This window comes from Mandrillus leucophaeus, unplaced genomic scaffold, assembly GCF_000951045.1.
Source record: "Mandrillus leucophaeus isolate KB7577 unplaced genomic scaffold, Mleu.le_1.0 Scaffold1503, whole genome shotgun sequence".
NCBI lineage: Eukaryota > Metazoa > Chordata > Mammalia > Primates > Cercopithecidae > Mandrillus > Mandrillus leucophaeus.
The window spans coordinates 705,094-717,069 of record NW_012101481.1 but is presented as its reverse complement, the minus strand read 5'-3'; the positions used below and the strand labels follow the sequence as shown (position 1 = coordinate 717,069).

General features: G+C 48.1%; 1 long non-coding RNA gene across 1 annotated transcript; it reads left to right on the top strand.

Annotated features, from left to right (window-relative positions):
• The first annotated feature begins 721 nt into the window (after positions 1–721).
• Positions 722–5,954, top strand: LOC105535814. Its single transcript, XR_001005503.1, has 2 exons — positions 722–5,328; positions 5,370–5,954. It is a non-coding gene; the product is annotated as an uncharacterized LOC105535814 (long non-coding RNA).
• The last annotated feature ends 6,022 nt before the right edge of the window (positions 5,955–11,976 follow it).

The window sequence follows — 11,976 nt, the reverse complement described above, 5'->3', positions numbered from 1 at the left end:
TTTTTCTGTACTGAAGCCCAGCTTCTAGAACAGTGCCTGGCCTGGAGTGAGCACTCAGCAAATACCTGCCTTAGAAAGGAGATTAAAAGATGTAGAGTTCCTGGCACACGATAGAATCTCATTAAGTGGTCACATTGCCATTGTCTGTACTCGACCAGGAATTGGCACACTATGGCCCACAGCCTGTTTTTGTAAATAAAGTTTTATTGGAACATAGCGATGTCCATTTCTTTACATATTGTCTGTGGCTGCTTTCCTGCTGTAGTGGGAGAGTGGAATCATGAGGCAGACCTGTGCCCTGCCGAGCCTAAAATATATACTGTCTGGCTCTTTACAGCAAAACTTTGTGGTTTCTGCTCTGAATGTCAGGGTGACCCTGTTTGAGAATGATCACGGATTTCATTTTCCCTTGTTTGTTAGTGTTGCGGTCAGTCACAGGTGAAAACAAGGAACCAGCTTGAGGTACGCATTCTTGATGCTCTTTCTAAGATATTTATGTAGGCTTTTCTTTTCCATTCCAATTCCACCACACTCTTTCGGCATGGTCAGAACTGGCTTCTTTGTGCCCTCCAGATCTCATATGTAAGATGGTGTTACTTTCATTTCTATGTAAAAAGAAACTCAACCCACCTGTCAATTGCTGGTATATTCATTAGGGATTAACCATGAGTCCTGCAACAAGTAGGCTCAGGGCACAGAGGACATGAGTTAAGATAAAAAAGAAAACCAACCAGGTGCAACTGTGCTTTGTAATATTATAGAATAGAATGCTGGTGGGGTACAGCAAGGAGTACACTGTGTTTGTGGGGCAGGGTACATAAGATTCTGATTTACTTTTCCATCATGGTGAATGGCATGATCTTAGACACCTTAGTTAGCTTTATTCAAACTCAGTTTTCCAATCTGTAAAATGGCAACATTCACTATATGTTGTCAATCTCTTTGATGGACAGGGCCCACAGTTAGGAGCCTCTCGAGACCCTGGTGTCTAAAGTGGTGAAGGAGAGCTTTCTGGAATGAGTGAACATGTGTCAGATGCTCTAAGGTCCTCATTAGAAGGGTGCCCTGTCCCCTGCACCAGCTGAGCAAGGCGGGTGGGCCACCATCCTGCTACCATTTTATAGTCAGTGGATCTTTTTTTTCTTTTTCTCTTTCTCTCCAGAAGGACAGAATAATGGGCTCCAGATTCGCAAGCCCCACCGAGAGGATCACCCCAGGAACCCTTGGAGACTGAGGAGTTCACTGAGGCTAGTGCATCTCGAGACTCAGGATGAAGACCCAACTTGGGGCTGTCAAAGGTGCAACCTGCCAGCTGAGACCTCCAAGGGTCGAGCCCGGGCCCCTTTGCCTTGTTCATGGCTTTGGCCAGTGCTTAGCATATAGTAAACAACTTGTAAATGTTTATGAGAGGATGTGTGGGGGGTCATCCCTTCGGAATGGCACACTGTCCATTATCATTGTCCTCAGAGGCTCCAGCCTCAGGTGCTTCTTAAACTTCGATGGGAATGATGGCAGCAGGTGGGTCCAGGGCTCAGCACGAGAGCTCACAGCAGGCTGTGCTCCACCCCACACAGGCCCCCAGTCTTGCCATGTTTCCTCTGCCTCACCAGGCTGGCATAGAAACTGCTTCCAACTGAAGCCAGCCAACCTGCCTGCCCCTAACCACACCTGCAACTCTAGGGTCACCGTTAGTCTAGATTAGGGGCCCTTAAACTGTAGCCTTTGCCAGGCATGGTGGCTCACGCCTGTAATCTCAGAACTTTAGGAGGCCGAGGCGGGTGGATCACTTGAGGTAGGAAGTTCGAGAGCAGCCTGGCCAACATGGCGAAACCCTGTCTCTACTAAAAATACAAAAATTCGCCAGACATGGTAGCGCACACCTGTAATCCCACCTACTTGGAAGACTGAGGCAAGAGAATCACTTGAACCTAGGAGGTGGAGGTTGCAGGGAGCTGAGATCACACCACTGAACTCCAGCCTGGGCAACAGAGTGAGACTCCCTCTCAAAACAAACAAACAAACAAACAAACAAAGAAACACTACAGCCTTTGGGCTAAATCTGGTCAGTGTTCTGTGCTTGTAAGAACTCTGAGTGAAGAACAATTTTTACGTCTCTCTAAAGGGTTGAAGAATACAAAAAGAATATTCAACAGAGACCATCTGGCTAGCAAAGCCTAAAATATTGACCCTCTGGTCCTTTACAGAAAAGGTGTGCCGGTCGCTGGACTGGGCAGTGCCGACCGCAACCTGGGCTCCCTGTGAACATTTCACCCACACACACTCATCTCCTTTCTCTTATCAACACTGAGGCAGGTGAGATTATCATTCCTTGTAAACATGGAGAAACTAAGGCACGGAGAGGTTTAACTCATTTACCTGAGAATCTATTAAGTAACAGAGCCAGGATTCCAACCCAGGCAGTCCAGCTTCAGAGTCCATACCTCCTAGCTGCACTCTGGGCCATCAGCGTAGGGATGAGCTTCAGACAAGAACTCCCCTCTTAGCTTCCGCCCTCTCCTGCCCCACAGCCAGTGAACAGGCATTTTGCACCCCAGCCTGCCCCAGCCAGCTCCTCCTCAGAGATTTCCTGCAGGGACTTAGACGGGGCTCTGGGACCACCCTCCTTTTCTGCCCCACCCGGCACCTGGAACTCTTCTTGATCCTGCTCCCTCTAAGGCTGGACACGTCTCCATGAGCCAGGCCTGAAGTTGTTCCCCTCTCTGGACCTCAGGACCTCCCTTCCTAGGAGCAGTTCCTGTATCCCCTATCCTCTCTGCCTTCCCCGCTTCCCACCATGTCCTTCCAATAAGGGGCTGGATTTGTAGTGTGCAGCCTTGGGAACAGGGTTGGGCTCAGGGATTGGGAGCAGAGGCCCAGGGCTCTGACTGACCCTCTGTCATCCCCAGGAGGAGAAGCTGCTGTATTTAGAGTGTCACAAAGAATAGTGTTGGAGGCTTCAGAAACCACGGGAGATTCTGAACTTCTAGGCTGAGCAGATGGGATGGTGCCTCTGTGATCAACAGGCCTGGCAGAGGGATGCAGGAGGGGGTGAGAATGGAAAGACAGCTGCCAAGGGGAACAGAGAGCTTTTCAAGTCACCGTTGTCCCCTCTCCACCTCACCATCAGGGCTAAGACTAAACCTAACCATCCGGTTGCAGCCCCTCGGCCCTGGGGATGGAGATTAGTGTGCATAGAATGAAGGTACAGAGGCCATGTTCTGGCTGTGTGACCTTGCACAGGTTGCATAACACTCTGTGCCTCACTTTACTCATTTTTAAAATGATGAAGATGATAACTACCTGGCAGGGTCTTATATTAGAGATAATACAGTTCCAAGCACTTTGTAAGCACTCGGTGTGAAATTGTCTTCTGCTGCTCCCCTTCATCAGTCCACCCCTCCTCTGCAGAGGTTTCCTCCATGCTGAGCAAGCTGGCAGTAACTAAGGCCCTGTGGGCGCATCCCTAGTGCCTTCTGCCCAGGCCTCGGGACCCCCAGGGATCCTGGCCCCTGTGGACAGGGACTTTTGTGCTCTCCTTCACTGTTACCAGCAAGAGTGAGTCCTGCACTGAATTTCCATGGGATCATTATTTGCTAACATTTGTGCGTGAGTTACTGTCTAGAAAGCAGCTTTTCTGGCCTTTTCCCATTAATTTCACGAAAGTTATCTTCCTTTGCCCTTACTGCAGTCCTGTGAGAGGTTCATTACCCCATTTTACAAACAGCTAATGCTTTGAGATGAAGTGACTCCCCTGGGGTCACCTAGCTAAGCAGTGGAGAGTGGGTCTCCCACCCGGCCCTCTCACTGTGACTCCTGTTCTCTGCGTCATTGCATATGACGACATGTGGGTCACGTTTTCACACATCCATGCTAGCTGATATGGAATGGTGAGCTTCTCCTGGGTCTTCCGAGGAAGGATGCTTTCAGGGGTGTTTTGGAATGAAGGCAGTGGAGACCAAGAGACCTCTAGGTCAAAGCCAGGCAGGAGGGTCCTCTCAGGGACCCAGCCAACAAGTTGCATTTCTCCCTCAGAGGCTTGAAGAGGCAGAACACCCGAGAGGAGTCTGGGGCCACCACCCAGCGTCACTGGGAAAACGGCAGCAGGAAATGTCCTCTCACCTGCGTGCTCCACCTCTGTCCACGCCTTTCCTCCTTCTGGAAGCCTTGCCTGACCACTGGCCTGCCCCTTCTATGGGAATCGCTGCTGACCTTGCAGCTCACTGTAGACTTATATGTATGCAGAAATATAATTTTAATTACTTTTGTATTGCTCCAAGAGTGATACCGAATCACAACAGAAAATTTAAATAAACAAACTAGCCAAATTAATACAAGCAATCACCCCAGTCAAATACACCCAGCTCACATTTTGATGTAAAATCTTCCAGTACATTTGCTATGTACATATATATTTTTAGGAAGGAGATTATATTTTACATGCTGTTTTCTAAAACGTTCTTTTAAAACTGTGTCATAAACATTTTTCCTTATAATTAGATCGTCCTCTACAACAAAATTTGCTAATGAATTTTTTTTTTTAATCATGGTCACTGTTGTGTTATGTACATCTTAGTTTAGCATCCTCAGTTACATTGTAAGCATTTTAAGGACTCAGTTTCCCCAGCCAGCCTCAGGATGGGTTTGTTCATTGATTGATGGCTGTGTGGGGTGGAGGAGGGAAGTAGAAAGTGAGTGAGATTTGGGTAAGCAAACCTGGGTTTAAATGCTGAGTTTGCAAATTCCATAAATTCTGCTTCCTTCCCTTCCTCCCTCCCTCCCTCCCTCCCTTCCTTCCTTCCTTCCTTCTTCCATCCTTCCTTCCTCGCTCCCTCCATTCTCCCTCCCTTCCTTCCCTCCTTGCTGAAACAAATGCCTTGTTAGATATTTTATATACTCATGTAAATATGCACTCATTTAAATATCATGTGGGCACCTCCTCTGAGTGGCCCTGAGCTTGGTTCTGGGGATGTGGCACCGCACAAGAGAAACCAGGTCTCTGCTCTCACGGAGCTTGATGCATCCAGTTGGGGGCACAGACCCAAATCAAGCCAACAGACAAAACCTAAGCAGGCCACTAACTTGTGTTTGAGTACAACATCCGCATGGACGGGAATGAGAATTACAGGGGACCACACTTGAACTGGGGTCCGGCAAAGCCCTCTCTGGGGAGGTGACAGTCAAGCCCAGACCTAAAGAAGCCTGCTGCAGGGAGGATGGAAAAGACGTTCTGACAAAGCCCTTGAGATCGGGAAGGCTTTGGCTTAGATGAGGAACTTCAGCTGGTCATCCCCTCTCTCATCCATCCTATTGAAACCACCTTTGCAAAAAGTATATCAGTGAGAAAATTATTTGCAAAAATTTTTCAAAAGGTGTATCAGTGAGAAAATTATAACAGCAAGCTAAGCTAACCCAACCTCCATCTTCCCTTTCCCTTAATTATTCCTGGGCTATTGGGTCAAGCTAACTTTAGAAGATATTTAGGCTACAGTTTAAATGATAATAGGCCTTGCCCAAAACTCAACCACTTTTGTAAAGCTAATAGGGGACCATCAGGGTGTGGGGAGAAGAGCCTAAATCCTACTAAGGTGCAGACATTATTCCGGAGGTTATAAGATATGCAACTTTCCCAATACAACACTACTATTATAGATAGGCCTTTTGAGATCTCTTTCCAGGTTTTTTGCATATTTGACGCCCATGGCTCCACCTGGACCTGATGGCTCCACCCAGAAGCAATTCAGCCCCACAGGAGGACAGCTTCAACCCATTACCATTTCCTCTCTGCCCCAACCAATCAGCAGCAAGCACCTGTTACCTGTCCACCCCGACCCCTTCCCCCAAACTGCCTTTGAAAAATCCCTAACCTATGAGCTTTGAACAAGATGATATGAGTACGAACTCCACCTCCCATGTGGCGTGGCTGGCCTCGTGTCTATTAAATTCTTTCTCTACTACAATGCTATGGTCTTTCTTTATGCAGTGGGCAGGAATAACCCCTTGGGTGGTAACAAATTTGGGGTCTCATGTGGGATTGTACTCTTGGCTACCTGTGCATGGTTCGGTAGCCCCTCGCTGGCAACGGACCTGGAGGCCAGCCCAAGCGGCTGCCTAGTTCTCCTGGCAGAGAGATGGGGGCTGACTCTGGCACCATCTCTAGCGGCGGAACACTGCTGACCACGGTGCATGGATGCAGTGGGCAGGAAGAATCCCTTGGGCAGTCACGCTATCTATCCAGTCCATCTGTCAAATGTATCCAGACTATGACCTCCTCTCATTTCTTGGTCAAAGCCACCATCATTCCTGCCTGGAATTTTTGCAACAACCCCTGGGTTGGTCTCCCAGCTTCTGCCTTTGCCTCTCAATCTGTCCTCAAAACAGCAGCCTGGGTGGTCCTTTGAAATGGCAGCCAGAGCACATAAGCCCATTTACTTCAAAACCCTCAAAGGGTTCCATCTAATTTGGAGTAAAAGCCACAGGCCTCACCATGGCCTGCGAGGCCCATGGGATGCAGCCCTGTGACGTCTCTGATCACGTCCTCTTCCTTTCCATCTCATTTCACCCTGGCATTCTGGTCCCTTTGTCATAACTCAGACCCTCCAGCCATAATTCTGCCTCAAGTTCTCTGCACCTGCTGTTTCCTCTGTAGCCTGTCTGTCCACTCCCTCATCCCTTCTCAGTCTTTGTTCAGGTATCTTCATTTCCATGTGGCCTTCCCTGGCCACCAAATTTAACACTCAAACTTCCCCACATCCCATGAAGCTCGCTATGCTCTTTGCTGGTTCTCTTTTCCTCCATTGTTCTTGGTGTCTCCTACTGGGTCCTACAGTTAATTGTTTGAGTTGATTTATTAGTTTCTCCTACTCCCCTGGAATAGAAACTTCAGGAAGGCAGGGAGTTTTGTCTTATCTCTTTCCAAGGAAAATATTTGTGACATGGTAGGCACTCCGTAAGTATTTGTAAAACAAATGACTGGACTCCCTTATACCAAAGATATACCAAAGGCAGACTGCACAGAAAACAAATCTTGACTTTAAGCACAAACTTTTTGATATACATATATATGTCCAAAGTTTCCTTTTTTTGTTGTTGCAGAGAAGTGCCCTTTCTGGTTTCCCCTGCTGCCCATTGGGATGCACTTAGGCAGCAACTGTGCAGTAAATGGGACACCTTTAGCCTCTGGTTTCCCAGAGCAGAGAGCTGTCAACACCAGAAGCTATTTTTGCCTCACCGCTGGTGCTCTGGAGTGGCAGGCCAGTCACAGGTGTGGTGCATCAGACTATGAAGAGGCAGCGTGGCCACAACTCCGTGCCGGGATGCTGACCTCTTTGAGGCAAACAGCATGAGCTGGAAAAAGTGTGTCTATCTCAGAGTTAAAAACTGGTGAATTCCCCCATTGCTCTTCAGCATCTCCTGGGTCCGTATGATCTGACTGCCACCCACTATCCCTTTTCCTCACTGGGCTCCAGACACACTGGCTTCCTTCCTTCCTGAAGCCTCCATCTGCTGCCGAGCTCAGGGCTTCGTCAGATGCTCACCCTGCCTGTGCTGCTTCCTGCAGCGTGCTGAATTGTGTCTCGTGAAAGATATGCTGAAGTTTGAACTTCCAGAACCTGTGAATGGGACCTTATGTGTAATAGAAATAGGGTCTTCACAGATGCAGTCAAGTTCAGATCAGGTCAGTCTGGATGAGGGTGGCCCCTAATCCACTGGCTGGTGTCCTGAGGACAGAGACACACAGTGGGGAGGCCTTGGGAAGGTGGAGGTAAAGGTGGGAATGATGCGTCTCCAAGCCAAGGAGCACCGAGGATCGCTGGCAACCACCAGACTCCATGACGAGGCAAAGAAAGGTTCTTCCCTACAGCCTGCAGAGGGAACACGGCCCTGCTGACACCTTGATTTCAGACTGCTAGTCTTCAGAGCTGTGGAAAAACACTTTTCTGTTATTTTAAGCTCCCCAATTTATAATATTCTGTCATGGCAGCCCCAGGAGACGAATACATTCCTTTCTCCTCCTTCAGCTCACACCTCTAGTGCCATCTCCTTGAAGAGATATTCTTTAACCCCCAGTCATTACTAGGTTCCCAAGTTCTACACCTTTTGCCCTGTAACCTATTCCCATGGGAGATTCTCTTTTGGTAGCCTCCCCCGACAGAGTGTAAGCCCCTTTGTGTTCAGGTTGCTCACTATGGGTCTTTAGTCTCTGAGGGCATCTTCAGCACACATTGTGTGAGCAATCAATTTTTGTTGAATGAATGCATTGCAATCTGGAGTGAGCCTTCTGGGCCTCAGAAGCATCTTGCTTTGATTCTGTCTGTGAGTTATAAGATCCCAGTCAGAAGGTTGCCCTGGGTGCTTCCCCTAGAAATCCTCAAAGTACAATTATTCAAATTGAGTCACTCAGCCCATGGTACCCTACGGTTACAGATGACACAAGAAACATGAGAACCTCTGAGGACTTTCCAAGCTGGGGTCTGTTCTTACTGTTTAGCATGAAATGTGTTTTCCTGCTAAGAACATGAACCAGAAATGAGTTTTACCAAGTGGTTAGCAAGACCTTAAATAGAAAGGAAACTCCAAAAAATGTAACTTCTCTCACACTTAAGCCTCCTTTTCAACTTCCCTTTCCTGCTTCCCATCACTAGAACCTCCAGATCTTATTTCCTTGGTTATGATGAATGGTGGCCCCTATTTCAGACCTCCCCGAATTCTGCTGAACTTCCCCTCTTTGGGTTTTAGACAGAGATGTGTGGTAAGTGCCTCTAGAACTGACATCTCCTGTGAGGCCCTTCTCTTACATGCTAGGTACGTTTGGCCTCTGATGGATTCAGAATGGTCTTTATTGAGCACCTACTAAGTGCTAACTTTTACACTAGGCAGTTTGACACTCTGTAACTTCTTTTTCATTTACTCTGTTCCAGAAACTTATGTTCACTATGATGTGATCTCGCTTTGGATCCATTTTACTGATGAGGAAATTGAAGCTCAGAGAGGTCAAGTAATTTGCCTAAGGTCACACAGTTAATAAATGGTAAAGCCATTTTCAATTCTACATCTGCTTGACTCCAAAGTTGGAGGTTTTTCTTTCCTAACTTTTACAACTAAAACCCCCCCCTAGCTAGAAATGGCAAGGGGCTTTATTGTAAGGATTTGGGCTGTGCCTGGGACTGCCTGGTGGTTATCCGGCAGCCTCATAGGAGGAGTTTAACTGTTGGATTTATGGACTTGGGACCGTTGGTATGTGCTTAGCACATGCCACAGACCTGGCAAGCATGCTGGCCTGGGGGTCACCGCTCTTGGGGCTGTGTTTTCTGATTAAGGGACATTAGGCTAGCCACTTCCCACATCCAGCTTCAGTTTCCCCAGCTATAAAATTAAGACATAGATACGCTTTCCACGCTGCCATCCTGCCCTGATAATCGGGGATTTTAGCATCCCAGGGCTATAATGACCCATACTTCTATACCCCTCAAACTCCTGCCTTTGGAATCTGGAGCCATGGCTTACATAAAAACTCCCAAGGCATCCATGCAGGTCCGTTCTGTCAGAGGCCCCAGCTTCTCTATCCCTTTTCCTCCCCTCAGTCGACATCCCCTCCTCTCCTGGAGTGAGTCCTGCTGGAGGACCTTGGGCAAGTTCCTTCACCTCTCTGAGCTTCCGTATCCTTCTGTTTAATGATCTCAAATGAATGTAACAACCCCACCTCATGGGCTCATTATGAGGGGGAGATGAAATGAAACAATAACCACTGTTTACCTTTCAGGCCCTGGCAGAAGTGCAGGCTCTGGAGCTGAGTGGATGGGTGCAAATCTTGGCCTTGCTGCTCCTCCCCGCCCAGGCCGTTTGGGCCTGGACCAGTTGCGTGTTGCTCCACACCTCCACATGCTCTCTTGTCAGGCAGAAACAGTACCGACATCCCCCCACGCCTGTTATGAGAGTTAAGTGAGTTGATATTTCTAAAACACATCAAACAGTGTGGGGCATTAGGTAGCCCCTAATGCCATTCATGCCAACAAGTGCTGCAGGAGAGTTAGCCATTATTCTTAGGTCAACTAATCATTCAATCAGCCTGCCAAAGGCGGTACTGTTATTAGCCCCATTTTATAAACAGGAAAGATCAGTAACTTGGCCAAAGGCAGAGGGGCAGGCCTTGAGCCCAGATTGATAAGACATTCTACGGGGAGGCACCTCACCTTCAGTTATGCTGACTGCTAGACATAAGAGGCCTCCCTACTTGGGGCTTAAAGGTTTGCAATGGTCACCTTGAAATTCTTGCAAATCTTAATCACTTTATCTTTGAGTTTGTGTTTTGTAAGTGAAGTTCTGCTTCTGCCACCTCCCCATCTGCCCAGATGTGCCCAAGACTGAAGAGGGTCAGAATCAATCCCATAATTGTGCCATGGGGCAGGGCTGTGGAGGTCTTCAAGGGGCTGTATTCACCCTGCAAGTATTCCTGTGCGAAAGAGAGTATGACATTAAATAGCAGATAAAAGCAAAACAAAACAAAACACGCCAGGATGGAGAGCTCAGAATAAAGAAAAAAGCTTTTTTTTTTTCTTCCTGTTTGAACAAGCATTTTCATTCTGCACCAGGTCTTGCTAATAAGGTAGCCAGATCTGGGTGCATAGCATGTCATGGGTGAGAATGAAACGATAGCACTCTTTCGCTTCAGTAAAAACCCTCAAAATACTTGTTGCAAGTTTAGTAATTCAGAGCAGTTTGTTCTGACTTTTGATTCACAGGTAGAGACGAAGTCTTTAGCTGAAAGGTAAGAGTTTTGCCACTTCCTACAAATATAGATATATTTTTTCCCTAAAACCTCCTAAGGCCTTTGTAAGATTTGCATCCAAAATATGGGCCCTTTGCCACTGACATTCCTGTTTGGTAGTGGATGAGAGGGAACTCTTATTTTTTTTCTTCTTCTGTTGTTATAATCCTCGGATGCAGTGTTCTCTTTAAAAGACGCATTTAAAGAGCAATTACCTTATGCAAATGTCGGTATCTCTGGATGGCTGGCAAGGCTGGAGTCAGGCCACGGAAGCCTGGAAAGTGGACTGTGCAGGCTGTGCAGGGGACCAGGAGGGAGGCCCTGCTTGCCGGTATCAGCAACTTTCTTCGGCTGCCCCCTGGACCTCTGGGAGAAGACTCAGCAGCCACAGCCAGAGTAATGGGAAGTTCACAGCCGCCCAGGGCAGAACCAGGGGACACCTCATCTGGTTTATCTCATGTGAAATAGATGAGGCTCCTTGAGATCTGAGCCAGTAGCCACTCGAAGCCAATCCTGGGAGCCACTGCAGACCTGTGTCCAATGAGAGATCTCAGTTAAGGTGGAATAGACCGCACGAGGCTGGGAGCGACTTCTCCTGCTTCCGTGTAGGCCACAACACAGCAGAGGGTGAACAATCCAGGAAAGAGTGAAGGATGCAGGAGGAGCCCCCTAGGGGGGTAGGGGAGGCCAGTATGGGAAAAGGTGGCCTGGGATTGTATGGTAGGGGAGAGGCAGCTAGGCTCCAGCCCCTTTTCTTACCCTCGGAGCCTATCCAGTCTTCAAGAGATCATTGCCGGCAGGGCGCGGCGGCTCGCACCTGTAATCCCAGCACTTTGGGAGGCCGAGGCGAGCGGATCACGAGGTCAACAGTTGGAGACCATCCTGGCCAACATGGTGAAATCCCATCTCTACTAAAAATACAAAAACTAGCTGGGCACGGTGGTGCGTGCCTGTTGTCCCAGGTACTTGGGAGGCTGAGGCAGGAGAATCGATTGAAGCAGGATAATCGCTTGAACCCAGGAGGCGGAGGTTGCAATGAGCCAAGATCGCACCACTGCACTCCAGCCTGGGCAACAGAGAGAGACTCCGTCTCAAAAAAAAAAAAAAGAAAAAAGAAAAAGAAAAAGAAAAAAAAGAGAGAGACCACTGTCCCAGTGGCTAGGACCAATCTCATTTCCACAGCTGCTTCAGGCATCCCTGAAACCCGCAGA